Here is a 15,294-nt window from a genome sequence, read left to right on the forward strand (position 1 = left end):
CCCCCCTGCGGTCCTGCCCGAAGCCAGCCAGCCCCACACACACCCCTGCCCACACCTGCCCTACACCCCCTGCCCACACCAGCCCTGCACCCTCTGCCCTGCCTGTAGCCAGTCCCGCACCCCCTGCCCTGCCTCCAGCCAACCCCTGCCGCACCCCCCTGCCTGAAGCCAGCCAGTCCTGCACTCCTCTGTCTCCAGCCCTGCCAACCCCTGCCACACACCCCTGCGGCCCTGCCTGAAGCCAGCCAGCCCACCCCACACACCCGTCTCCAGCCAGACCCGCATCCCTTGCCCTGCCTGCAGCCAGACCCTACCTCCAGTCAGCCCCTGCCCTGCCTCCAGCCAGCCCCATGTCCAGTAGTGCCCTGCAGTTCCCTGCTTCAATGAGGGGGGCAGGGAGCAGCTGGGACCCACACATGTGCACACACACACCCAGGGAGTGGTGGGGACCCACACATGTGAAACGGAGCTCATTTCTAGTTCAGGCCCATCTTTTTAAAAAAGGACTTTAAGTAGGGTTAACATACATCCGTATTTTCCCGGACATGTCAGGCTTTTTGGTTCTTAAATCGCCATCCGGGAGGAATTTTTAAAATTTAAATTTAAAAATTCTTCCCGGGAAAATACGGACGTATGGTAACCCTATTGGTACAAAAAATGCATACTGTGGCACATCCCTTAAATCAGAACATTTTATAGGGAACCGGTTGCTAAGAAATGAAAGGCTTTTTTTTACGTTTTTTTTTTTTTTTTAGTCATCCCTGCAGGGGCCCCGCCGAAAATGTTTGAATTGGGCCCCGCACTTCCTAAAGCCGGCCCTGGAGGTGCAGGCTCCGGCCGGGAGGCACTTACCACAGGTGGCTCACAACCAGAGGCGCAGCAGGGCTCAGGCAGGCTGCCTGCTTGCATACTGTGGCCCCACGCTGCTCCCAGGGGCCAGCTTCTGGCATGTCTGTGCACACCCCTGGGGGGAGGGGGACAACATGTCTCTGTGTGCTGCCCACGCCCGCAAGCACCGCCCCTGCATCTCCCATTGGCGCCAATGGGAGCTGTGGGGATGGGGGTGGGGTTGGGGGCAGTGCACAGAGCCACCTCCCTCCCCCTGGCCAGGGGCCACAGAGACTTGCCAGCAACCGGCCGCTTCCGGGGGCGGCGTGGGGCCACGGCATGCAGGCAGCCTGCCTGAGCCCTGCTGCACCGCTGGACTTTTAGCGGCCCGGAGATTGCGATTGACTGGCAGAGGCTCCAGGATCAACCAGTCGATAGCAATCGATGGGTTGGTGACCACTGAATTGTATATAATTATGGATTTATTTTTGCGGGGGCCCCCTTAGCCCGAGGCCCTGGGCTGCAGCCCTTAAAGCCCTTGCGTTAATCCAGCCCTAGGTTTGGAGGATCCCACTGAATCTTGCATGCAGGAGGGTACAACAATATGCTATTCATTAAGCAGTAGGGAATCTGCATTCACCACCATCCTTCACCTGACTGACTCAAAGGATCCCCCCCCCGAACCCTGGTCAGTGCATCCCTGGATCCCAGGGTCGAAGAACTGCTCTGGAATTGCAACCCGTCGGCCCTAATAGCCAGACTGCTGTTGAGGCCATTCTGTTAGCAGAGTCCAGGAGTCAGCATGGATACCCAGGTTTCAGTGGGTTTTGAACATTTGACCTTTGCTGAGCATCCCATGGAAAACAGCCTCAGATATTGCTCCTAACTGATGCATTGTTTATATTGTTCACACTGCAGGGAGTTGGCTGATCAGGGCATTTGACATGTTGAAATAAATACGTAAATATGTCTCACAGTTCCGAGAGGCCTGACCAAGATGAGGCAAGGAAGATGAGGCAGTATTCCCTGCACTGCACCCAAATTCTTCTGTACTATATGCCAAACTGCCTCCTGCCTTAGAAGAAAACTGTAGCCTTTTGACAAGGAAGTTCACAGGGTAAGAAACAGCTCTTCCCACTGAGTGTAAACCCAATAAGCCTTTCACTGACATTGTCATTTCAGCACTTCTTGCTGGTATCTTGCTGCAAAAAGGACCCTAACAGTGGCAGAGAACTCCAGTGTCCCTGACTGGGCCTAGGGTGACCAGATGTCACGATTTTATAGGGACAGTCCCAATTTTGGGGGCTTTTTCTTATATAGACACCTATTACCCCCCACCTCCTCTCCCAATTTTTCACACTTGCTATCTGGTCACCCTAACTGGGCCTGCTAGCCAGGAGACCACAACAGGGCCCAATCCTGCTGATGCTGAAATCAGAATTAAGCTCCCATTCAGTGGTGCAGGATTCGGCTGCTAACCAGAAGAACTTTATTAGAGTCTGTTTCCTTCTAAGCATTTCACAGTTTGAAAGCGAAGCAGAATACTTTAGTGCCAAGCATAAGTGTAAGTTACCTGGGTTCGTCTCTACAGAGTCACAGCTGTATTGTGCACGCACTGCCGCACTTCCACTCAGGCCCCTGCAGGGAGCGGAGGGAGTCTGTTGCCAGGGCTATATGGCTCATGCATGTGGAACAAACTTATGTAAGAAGATTCTATGGAAAGGCAAATGTGGGAACTTTGACAAACCAGTTTTTAAAATTCCCTTCTCACTGATACGATCCCTCAACATCTCTCCCTTCACCCCAGCTTCCAAACCCTTTAACAGCCCTGGCGCCAAGCTCTGGTTAGCTTTGTTGTTCTCTGTTGTGAGCATGTGGGTCATTAATGAGCTTTGGTCCTGCAGCAGGGCCAGGAGAGCCCATGATCTCACTCCAGGCCTGTCAGCGGATATGGGTATGTGTGTTAGATTAGTGCCCCGCAAAGCCTTTGAGAGCCATATACACACCTCTCACCCCACAGCTCCCTGCCTGCCTCCCTCTAATGGATGAGATGTGAAATAAAAGAGCATCCTGCAAATGCTTATAGCTTCTCCGATACCACCCCATTAGCTGTCTTGGGCAATCGCCCAGCGGGGCTAGCCCACTTTTATCTGCCAACAGGCTTCGAATGCTCCAGCTGATGAGCTGGGAGCCCTAAGGAACTGAGACAATAGCAAAGCCAAGAGTTATTTACCTGGCCATAATTTATCAAGCCTGATATATGTTTCCGTAATGAACCCAAAATGGAACAGGGTGAAGATTAAAAACAGACCCCACCTTACTCCGCCAGGCCCTACTCCCACCATCCCCCAGTGTTAGCATTTTCCTGAGTGCACAGAACATAGATAAGATGAAGTTAAATTTATCTTCAAAGAACCCCCAAAAGTGGCTCCCTCTTAACCCCCTGCTCACCACCCCCTTCCTTACCAGTATAAATCTTTCCCTTATCTTAACTTCCAAGAAAGGGGGGGGGAGGGGAAGGAGAGAGAGAACACAGCAGACTTTTTTAAGCCCAAAAAATCTCTGGTTTGTATTAAAGAGGCAGGATAAAAGAGCGCAAAGGGCCCCATCGAGAGCATAAATAACACAGGATGGGCCAGTCCAAGAGATTTACACCGGGTGGTTTTCAACTCTTAAAGAAACAAAAAGACCAACAACAACAAGGAAAGTACAAAGGGGGCTTGTCTTTTGCAAAGAAGTTTCCATATGGGGTAAGAATCGACTGTGCGCAGAAGATGTGAAAACAGCTGTGAGGTCAGCAGGAGGAGCTTCAAAGCAGCTGCCCTGCCGAGAATCCATGAGTTCCTGACAACAGGCCACGGGGAGGAAGAGTTGCTAGCGGCTGGGGAGGGAAGGGGAAGCATCTGATTTCTACTGAAAAAGATACTGCAGATGATACAGAGGTTCTTCCTTTTAACAGAATAACCTCACACATCTCATTGAGAGACCACTGAACACTGCAATGCTGGGTCAATATCACCAACCATACAGACTGCACATGGGGAAACTGAGGCATGGAAAAGGTGACTTGTTGAGGGCAGCATACCAAGTCGCAGGCATGGAATCCAGGTGTCCTGAGTCCCATTCCTATGCTCTATCCACTATCCCATGGTATCCCCAAATGTCTATCAGTCTTGACTGCTGATGCCGTTTTCATAGTGAGAGTGTCAATGCACAAGAAGACCAAAAAGGGTGGTGAGGGTATGGTAAAGCCAAATGCTTCCCTCTCATGCCTAACCCAGACTATGTCAATCACCTGTTAGACAAGCCACACTATGGACTGTAGCTATTGGGATGCTTGAGACTGTAGCATTTGAAGGTTGGGGATCAGATTGGATTATGTGCAAAGGCAAATGAAGTTGGCAACATCCGTCTAGCCCCCCATTGTGCACCTCACAAAGACATCACATGATCAGCAGCATCTGCTCAGAGGGGAAAGGACTGGAATAGCAAGGTGCTGCAGGACAGAAGCAAGTTGCATTGGCAGAGCTGTGTCGAAATGCCCAGCAGTGGTGCTTGCTCATTGGTGGGTCTCTGAAGGCCTGATTCATGGCTGTGGTAGTAGAAAGGAGCCACAGTCTCCTGGGGAATACCTGTGATGCAAGAGGCCTCTGCAGGAGCTGCTTGCCCCTCATAGGAGGCCCCAGTGCCAGGGGCATTTCAGGTGGGCTGTGGGCACGTGGAGGAGTGGTGGTGGTGGTGGGGTGGAACCAGGTGGGGTGGCAAAAGCCCTCTTATGCCCTGGTGATTCTGTGTCACTTTGACCAGAACGGCCATTCCAACCGGGCTGCAAGTTATGGCAGGCTTGGGGGTGGTGTCTTAGCCTACACTGGGGGCCAAGCTGGCTGTCCCTCAAAAAGAGTGGGAACCTGTCTTTGTACCACCCTTAGCAGCAGTGTAGTGACGAATCCCCTGTTAAGTTTTTCCCATGCCTTCTAGCTTGCTGCTGGGCTCCACAGCTTGGCCTCATTCCCCGCAGGATGCTCTCCTGCACCCTGCCTCAGGGGAGAGCCCTGATATTCTCCCTCATTCTAACTAGGTCTTTAGTTCTCTGCCCGAGTCTCAGAAGCCAACTTGAGCTTTTGTTTTAAATTTCCTTGAGCTGCCTTTGTGGCAGGTTGGGAGTTTGGGGACTGAACTTTTGTTTTATTTGCTGTAAAAGGAAATCACCTCAGGCAACTAAAACCAGGATTAAAAGGGAAACTGGTTATCCTGCAGGCAGCAGGGCCAGATTCCACTGCAGGCTTCATTCCCCATTGCCCTGCCAGTGACCTCTTCCCTGACCTCATTAGCCCTTCTGGGGATCAGAGGGGGTTTGGCTCAACTGACAATTGATGAGATTGCATTGGCGATGACAGAACCAGCTTGAGGGGCCACAAGACTCATTTCATCCAAGACTCAGGTTGCACTTGAGATATGGAGAGGCTATTTTCCGAAGACACAGCCTCCCTGTGGCTCAGCCATGTTTACATATCCCCATGCCACTCCAGGCCTGTTTTATGGCTGCCCTGGAAGCCTATGTCCTGGATTCACACACAAGCAGTGAGATGTTGACCCAAACTTCTTGCCATGACCATTTTTGCAGCTTGCACAGCCAAACTGCTGCCATTTCTTGTGTTTCTGCAGTGCATTCTGGGAGGCAATATGATGGCTTTCCATATGCAAACAATTCACTCCACAGAGGACTGGAGGTCTAGGGTTATTAATTAGTTAATGTTTTCAAAGCGCTTTGAAGAGAGAAAGCCTTAAATCAGTGCAGAGTTGTTATTGTCTGGGTCTAAATAGATTGGAATCAGTGACAAATCAAGGTAATGAAATGGGCCTGCAGTGGGAAATGAAAGGGAATAGGGTTGAAGATAAATTGTCAGAACTAGAAAGCTGCTGAGAAGTAGAGCCAACCCAAGCCAGTTCACTCACCCTCTGGGGCAGTGGAGATGCTACCCATGGCTGATGTGGTAAGGTATGAAATCCTGGAGGGAGGGAGTTGTGGCTCTATCACTTGAAGAGTAGCTCAGTTGGGTAGTTTATGGCAACAGAGGAAACAGCTCACTCCATCTAACTAATAAGACAACCTGCGGTTAGTGGCCCCAGTAGCAAAACGAGATGGTTGAAGTGGAGCAAAGAGGAGACAGGCAGAATGCTGCTTCTAAGTGTGTTTTAATGTAGGGTCTTCCCAAGAAAGCTGCATGGGGAAACCACCAGTTTTTAACCTCCTCCAGGCATTCTCAACATGCAGCCTCTGCTCGTTGGTCTTCATCTTCCAATCTGAAGGCTTTCTTCAAAGAAATGAGGAAAGAGAAAGGGGGAAGAGAGAGACCATGGAGCCTCCAACAAGCCTAACTCTCCACTGCCTTGCACCTTGTGTGTCATTTGCACATGCACAAAGTGAGCACGCCCTATGTAAAAACACTGTCAAATCAGAGTTCTCCACTCACATCCCAGCAACAGCATTTCACACCTACGCTGCCCTCTGTGCACAGATGTAAGTGACACTCAAGGTACAATGCTGTGTAGAATCAGGCCCAGGTCTAGGAGTCAGTGATCTAAGATGCACATACATTAGCTGCCGTACCTCTTTCTGTCTTTCCATTGCTCATGGAGTCCAGAAGCAGTCAAGAGGCAAAGCACAATGCAAGACAAAAAAGGGAGGAATACCAGGCTGGGGGATCAGTGACTAGCATAAAAGCCCAGCAGGTCAACATAGGCAGAAATGTACATGCAAATGGTCCTTCAAGTGTTTGCTACGGTCAGGCTTTTCCAAGGTCACACTTTGAGGGAGCGTCCACAGTGCCCCCTGCCCATTCCTCCCCCCCCCCCCCCACCGGGGAGTGACACTGCTGTATCTAGATGGAACCAAGGCTCCAGCAACCACCAGTGCAGGGTATTCAGCTGTAACCCCCAACTTGGGTTACTCCAAGTCCAGCTGGAAGATCCTGGCAGTGACATGAGTGTGTTGATTCTTAACTCAATCCTTTAGTGCACGTAATATGTGGCCAGATTTGGGTATTCATTCAGCATGACACACACATACCCCCAATCCTCTCAACTGATACTGGGGGGAGGGTGTTGAAGATTAACATTTATGACTGACATGCCCCCTGTGTAAATATATTACTGACAAAGGAGAACAACTCTGCAAGGAATTTTCCAGGGGATGCTCTGCAGCAGAGAAGCCAAGAGGGGCTACCTCTCCCCTCCCAGGGTCCTCTCTGTTCACAGAGGGAAGGGAGGGTCATAAAGGGGTAGGACAGGCTGCAGTGACCTGAGACTCACACGCTAACACACACGCACCCCCGCTGAGCGGACAAAGGAAACTGGGCAGACGCAGTCAAATTCCTGAAAATTATTTTTTCATTTTCTCCTTTATTAGTTTTTTATTAGAGAAAAAAATAAACACAGGCTGAGTCTGTTAGAATGCGGGGCTTAGCAGGAAAAGCTCCCGGCCAGCTGCTGCGTTTCCCCGCTCTAAGGGATCCAGGACCTGGCTGCTCTGCATGCTAGGGGACAAGACCCTGAGCCGAATGATTCTGTTTCTACCCCACCTAGATCCTGAACGGCAGCGTCTCTTTCTGTCCACTGTGTAAGAGCCCCAGGAGCTGATACACATCAAGCAAGCACAGTGGGGACACAGTGTAGGTCTTTCTGGATGTTTTCAAATAACCAACAATACATAACAGAGTGCGGCCCCTGGAGCCCTGCATGCCCATGTGCCCATTGGCCAGTTTTGTCTCACACACCTGACCAAGGGCAGGTTTTATTGCTGGTCCACTCTACCAACAAGCACTTTCTATTCAACAATCAAGGAAGATAAAAGTCCCAGCAAACAGGGTTCCATGCACCAATCTTTTCTTTAAATATTATGAAAGTTAAAGCCCTTGGGATCACAAATAATAATGCTGTGCATTTATCATCTATGTGCTTTGCAAATTAACCAATTACTCCTGACAATGGTATTGGTCCATTACTAGATGGAAATGGTAGAATTACACCTCTACCTCGATATAGTGCTACCCGATAGAACACGAATTCGGATATAATGCGGTAAAGCAGTGCTCCGGGGCGGGAGGGGCTGCGCACTCCGGTGGATCAAAGCAAGTTCGATATAACGCGGTTTCACCTATAACGCGGTAAGATTTTTTGGCTCCCTAGGACCGCGTTATATCGAGGTAGAGGTGTATCAATAATAATGCAGAAAAGGCAGAAGTGTTAAATAAATATTTCTGTTCTGTATTTGGGGAAAAACAGATAATATAGTCTCAAACACTCTTCCTGTTCCACTAGTATTTCTGGAGGATATGAAACAGAAGCTACTAAAGTTAGACATTTTAAAATCAGCAGGTCCATATAAATTGCATCCAAGAGTTTTAAAAGAACTGGTTGGGGAGCTGGCTGGATTATTACCCTTGATTTTCAAGAAGTCTTTGGAACGCTGGGTAAGGTCCAGAAAACTGTAAGAAACCTAATGTTGTGCCAATTTTTAAAAAGGGGAAACAGGGTAATTAAAGACCTGTCAGCCTGACATCAATCCAGGGCAAGATAATGGAGCGGCTGATATGGGACTCAATTAATAAAGAAGTAGAGGAGGGTAATGTAATTATTGCAAATCAACATGGGTTTATGGAAAATAGATCCTGTCCAACTAATTTAATATCACTTTTTGATGAGATTACAAGTTTGGTTGATAAAGATAATAAGTAGATTATGTCAACACTAGACTTCTGTAAGGCTTTTGACTTGGTACCATATGACATTATGATTAAAAACTAGAACATTATAGAATTAACATGGCACACATTAAATGTCTTAAAAACTGTCTAACTGATAAGTCTCAAAATGTAACTATAAATGAAGAATCATCATCGAGCAAGTGTGTTTCCAGTTGGGTCCTGCAGGGATCCGTTCTTGGCCCTATGCTATTTAACATTTTTACCAATGATCTGGAAGAAAACATAATCATTACTGATAAAGTTTTCAGATGAGACAAAAATTGTGGGAGTGTTAAATAATGAAGAGAAGTGATCTAGCTTGCTTAGTAAACTAGATGCAAGCAAACAGTATGCATTGAATATGGCTAAATATAAATGTATACATCTAGGAACAAAAAAAGCAGACCTTACTTATAGGATGGGGGAATGCTATCCTGGGAAGCAATGACTCTGAAAAAGATTTGGGGGTTGTGGTGGATAATCAAATGAACATGAAGTTCCCAGTGTGATGGTGTGGCCAAAAGAGGTAATGCAATCCTGGGATGTATAAAGAGGGGAATCTTGAGTAGGAGTAGAAAGATTATTTTACCTCTGTATTTGGCACTGGTGCAACCATTGGTGGAATACTGCGACCAGTTCTGGTGCATACAATTCAAGAAGGATGTTGATAAATTGGAGAGGGTTCAGAGAAGAGCCACAAGAATGATTAAAGGATTAGAAACATCCCTTATAGTGATAGACTCAAGGAGCTCAATCTATTTAGCTTAACAAAGAGAAGGTTAAGGGGTGACTTGAGTACATTCTGTAAGTACTTATGTTGGTGAACAAATATTTAATAATGGGCTCTTCAAACTGGCAGAGAAAGGTCTAACATGATCCAATGGCTAGAAGTTGAAGCTAGACAAATTCAGACTGGAAATAAGGTATAAATGTTTAAAGGTGAGAGTAATTAACCACTGGAACAAATGACCAAGGGCCGTGGTGGATTCCCCATCATTGACAGTTTTTAAATCAAGAAGGATGGTTTTCTAAAAGCTCTGTTCTGGAAATTATTTTGGGGCAGGTTTCTGGACATGCATTATACAGGGCGTCAGAGTAGATGATCACAATGACCCCTTCTGACCTTGGAACTGATGAATCTATGGATCTTTTGGGAGCTTCCTGCAGACCTTCCCTAGCTCAGCTGGTCTGATTCCCCCACCTCCTAACAGGTTTGGTGCCCTGAACTGAAGGATTGCCTTGTCTAATGTACAGTGTTCCTGAAGTCCTCATTCCCACACAACAGTGATATCGGAAGGTAATCATGTGAGTGAGATTTACCCTTTCACAACACTGTAGCAATTTGACACCTGGCTCCCTCACCCCTGCATCTCAGTTTCCCCATCTAGAGAATTGGGATACTAACTCTCAGCAACTAGGGAGAATTAGCTAGACCTGGTCCAATAATATACACCAAAGCAAAAATGTGGCCAATTCAGGTCTTTTTGTGGTTCACAAATTGTTCCCAATTTCTGAAAATGTCTTTATTACTAGTAATGATCCAATGAATATCTGGCATGAATAATTATCAGTATCTGGGTAGTTCTTGAAGCGTTCACCACAATTATTCACTCTTCATTATTCACAATGCATCATGTGTGAATGGTTACATGGCCCTGTCTCTGCTTTCTACTTGGATGATCATACCTTGTTAGCAGGAAAATAACAAAAGATGAATCATGGATTTAAGGTACAAATCTGTAGAGCTCTTGGTAAAGGCAAACATTTCCATGGCCACAAGGAGCCATCCAAATATTCATGTTACAAATAGTTCAATACTGCCAATAGCAACAAATGACATTTGAGTTGTTCACTCACTAACACATTCTTGAGTCTGATTCTTTCATCACTGACCAAGCTCTAGAATTAAATATTTGTACAGTGCTCTGAGATCCTAAATGAAAGGTTCTAGAGAAGGGCATAAACTCACATTCAAAATAGAAAAATACATATATACTGATCAGCACGTGCTGTCTGTATGAGTGTGTGAGATAGACACGCACACACACACAGCTGGAGCAGGGGGCAGAGTGAGCAACTAAGAAGGAAAGCCACAATTAAAATGGCAAGTCAAGATAAGTCATAAGATAAAATGCCAGGCCAAAAGGAATACCCTGGATTGTTTCTTTTTGTTTATTGTCTTTTAGGGTGAGATTTGTGTCAGCCCCATTTATCCCTGTGACAGCCTTCTCCCATGTATGGATTTTCCCACACAGTCAGTGCAGTGCATTCCCATTTCTCACAGGGCTGGGAGAGTGCAAAGGTGGCCCCTACCTCTATTCCTCTGTGCTGAGAACAGCTTGGCTAGACCCCAGGATTTGGAGGCCTGAGGCCTTCTCTGCACCTAGCATCTGTTAGGCACATCTGAGGAGGGGAGCTATTTACATCTTCCTGGTCCTGGGGTCGGTTGCGGACCAGCTCAGCTCCCATGCAAATTTAGACTTTCTGTGGCCCTAAGGGATTGTTAGAATGCAATGAGATCTGACCATGACCCCTCCATCCTCAGGAATCTCGCACATCTCCTACAACTAGAAGCTTCCAAGGGGTGAGTTGAAGCTGGCTATGCTGGCTTTTTGCCAGCTGGGGACTCTCCTCACTGAGGGAATCCTCAGCTGGAGAGATCTGCTTTCTGGCTCCTTTGCATCATGGAAGTTCACAAAACAACCAGACTGGGGCTTAGCCTCTAGCAGTGACGGGCTCAAATCATTCTATGACTACCTAGCCATGGAGAGAGGAGCAGAGTTGGCTGGCTCACAGAAAAAGTCCTAACCAATCCTTCTCAGCTGGAAAAAGGATGGCTTGGAAGGCTGAAACAGGGGGTCCTAAATCACAATGAGGGGCACAGAAGAAAGATCCAGTTACCCCTACTGGCAACAAGTGAGACAGAATGAGAGTGCTTCCCTAACCATAAACCAAGTCAGCTGTTACCATCAGCTTGGAAAATGACCCAGGACAACTAAAACTCCATCAGGCTCACATGCTACAGTTACCCATTTAAGGCTCAGACCAGGGTCTGTGCCTTGGGTCTAGGTAGTTCCCAGTAGGTCCAGGTAGAGAAATTCCATTTAGGCCACACCTAGTGGCAAATGCTTTGCTGGAGTATTTTTTTGTTTCTGGGGGACAGATCTTCCTGGGGAGTGAATCTGAGCACTCTTCCACCACCTCTCAAAACCAGTGAAAGCCAAAATTGGGCAGTTTTGCCCAACCCTTCCCCCCAGCTCCTGTACACAGATGTGCCTGTGGTTCTCACAGATCCTCTGAAGGTAGGTGCAGACAGTGGTGCTGGAACAATTTCTATAGTGGGGGTGCTGAAGGCAGAAACCATGTATTTGGGTTGTTATTACTACTGCAAGCCAGGGGGTGTGGTAGCACCCCACAGCACTTCTAGCTCCAGCACCTATTAATGCGGGACAGTACTCGGCTGGTTCCTTTCCACGGGAGGCGTGAGGAGCTGGGAGGCCTTCTGGAGTTAAAGTACACAAACAGGCTGAGGTCACCCCATCTCCTGATTACAATCCAAACATCCCCAACAGGGTGAACACCAGTCAGCCCCCTCCAAACACTTGAATCTGGGCCAGGCCAACAGCCCCTGGTTTACCTTGGCTCAGTCCCTCTCCACTCCTTACCAAGACATAAGACCCCATCCCCCATTCTGCTGACCATCCAGCTGGGGGGTCACCAACATGGTAGAATCCAAAGCCAGGACTTCAGTATCTGTGAGAGATGAAAGCAGAAGATGGATAGATAAATAAATACCATGGGAACAAGAATGTCTGGCCAGAGAATGAGCTAACTGCGGTGAGGGGTGGCGGATTCTGTTGAATTGATGCAATCTGGAGGAGATGTTGCCCCCACGCCCCCAGCCTTGTGTTATATGTTCCAGGTTTATTCTTTAGTCACATTCCCATTCCTTGCTGGCTTTAGTGACTATTTATTAAATATTTATCTCCTCCTCCCCCCTTCCCAAGCCCCTGGCTCAGGAGATGAGCATCACAAGGGAATTCTGATGGGAACAGGTGGAAGATGTCTTCAAGTTTCATGAACACCTTGAATGGTTAAAGATGCACATCTTCCCTGAAAGTGAAGAAAGAAGTGAATCCCCTAGAATTGTGTGAGTCAGATTCAGCTTTCAGTGAGAATAATATAAATCCAGAGTGGCTACACTTAAATCCATGAATTTGCAACAATATCATTGAGAGCAGAATTTAGCCTGTATATCTGTACATTAACTGTAATCCTGATCATATTCTGGAATCATCATGGAGAAATCCTGAAACCTAGGTGCCCAGGACCACGGTTTTGCAGGAATGTGTAATGTTGAGAGTTAATTCCCTTCCTGTTCCTAGTAACCCTTTCCTTGTCCCCAGTAGGAAGGATGATGTTCTGGTTCCCAGCACAGCTGCAGTCTCACCATGTAGTTCACATTAGTGATGCAAAGGGCTGCCAAGATCTATTGCCCTTCAGTGAAAGTGCTCAGGCCTCTGGAATCAATTACTCCTCAGTTGCAGAAATCAGTCAGTTGTACAAGGGTCTACTTGGCAAAGCAACTTCAAGAACCCAGAATGGGACCCAGTTCTGCCTGAATCTCCCCCCGCCCACCCTCCTTTTGCTGTCACACTAGGGGAAGATGGACTTGTGGGGTAACTAAGCTTGGCACTGGTCAGTCAGATCACAGAAAATCCTCATGCACAAAGCAAAGCCAAAGCTGCCATGCTCCAGAACCAGCCATTCAAGGTGTAACCCTGGCAGGAGAGAGGACACTCACAGATGTGTTCAGCTCCCCACCCCCAGAATTAATTTTGAATTAGTTGCTCCCACACACCCAGATAAAAGCCTCAGTGATGAAAGCAAGAAACCTTATATTTATCTCAGAGGCTGCTGACCTTCCCATTCTCCCTGTCCTGGCCTGCCCAGCAACCCTGCTCTGAATCTAACAGTATCTAACATCCAAAGCCATGTGTGAGTTATTGCTAAGTGCAGAATCGCTGCTGCATTTACCCACAGCATCCCTGCACTGCTGGTATCTAACTCATAGATGTGTAAAGCACCTTTGGGATGCCAGGGGTATGAAATGCGCTGGATAGAAGCACATGCCCCTGTCGCTTAGATAAATTGTCATTTGAAGGTAAATACTCCTGAGAATGTATGTCCCCAGGAGAGCTCGGCTCAGCAGCCTCTGAGTGCTTCCTCTCCGTGCTCCAGCAGTACACTGAGGTGAGCTAGGCACAGTGAGTCAGCCACTCGTCTCAGAGCAGTACACATGACTGTCTAGGCTCCAGTCCACCAACTGCTAGGCCTGGCCCTCAGCCAAATAGCCTGGGGGCAAGTCCAAATTCAGCTCTCTCTCAGCCAGGATTTTGTCCCTCTTTGACCTAGAGTCCCTTAGGGTTGCCTGGATCTCTTCAAGGCCTGAGGATAACATCCCTTTGGGCTGAGCTCACAGCCAGTTTCTGCTCTGCCCTCCTCTATTGAAGGATTAGAGGAGAATAACTCAAGCAAACTCAGTGAGATATAACAAGGAGCACTTAGTGGCATGAGGATGCTGCAGTACACAGTATTAGTCAACAAGTGATAAAGCCTCAAATTGCTTTTGGACCAGCTGATTCTACCTTGAGCAGATTTGTGTGCTTGTGGTAAGCCAGCTAACCTCACTTCTAGCACTTCCCCCATGGAAACATGAAGCCATCCCAAATCCTACCTTTAACCTATAGGGGAAAAGATTTCTAAGGACATTAAACAACCCAGAGCCTTCTCTGATGACAGTCTAGGCCTGTGTACAAGGTAAACATCAGCATTCCTTCCCCAGCTCTAATGTTCATAATGGATCACATGACAGTTTCAGTCCCAGGAGTGCCATCTATTCTGTATGTTTAATACAGGTGAAATGCACTTTACCACACATAGACCGCAACTGCAAACAACTCTGGGAGAAATTTGCAGCAGACCAAGAAACAATTAAATATGTTTAATCACATCATGTCTAACAAATATGTGGAAAGGTGTTTCCTTCCCACCATTACCCCAATCCAAGCTCCTTGTGTATCTTGGCGTCTTTCTGGCCCCCATATGACACAGGGTCCTGCTTAAGTAATGCAGACCTGACATTGAAATATTGCAACACATTCCAAAATGTAAAGTCCAAATGAGTACATCCAAAGTCCAAATCTCTACTGCCTCCCAGCTTATCTGGTCATTTATATTGGGCAAGATGGACAATGCTCCCAAGTCAGGAGTCTCCACTCATTCACACTGGTGGGTAGCATTTTACTCTGAATTTGTGCATGTGTAAAGGTCTATGCAAGGTGCAAAGCAGTGGAGAATCAGGCCCACAGCCCAGTTCAGGAGAAACTGGCTATGCAAGATGCAGGGGCCCTTTTGGGGAACCCCTCCCAGGCTAGAAATGCCCTCTTCTAGTCATGCCAGTAACAATCTTCTGGAGGAGCTTTCTTGATCTGAAGTGCAGCTTAAATAAATAGACCCCACTCTCCCATTGCCCTGCCCAAGCTCTGACCTAGGGCTAAAGAAAAATCCTGCTTTGGAAATAAGACTAAAACAGAGATATGGCGTGGACTCAGCATAGGACTTGCATTCCGATCAGTCACTATAAACAAGAGAGTTGCCAAACATAATATTATAAAACCAATTTCCTCTCCAAAAGGCCCAATACTTACTGCTTCCAGGT

Source organism: Terrapene carolina, unplaced genomic scaffold (assembly GCF_002925995.2).
Source record: "Terrapene carolina triunguis isolate 2854851 unplaced genomic scaffold, T_m_triunguis-2.0 Scaffold131, whole genome shotgun sequence".
In the NCBI taxonomy this organism is placed as follows: Eukaryota; Metazoa; Chordata; order Testudines; family Emydidae; genus Terrapene; species Terrapene triunguis.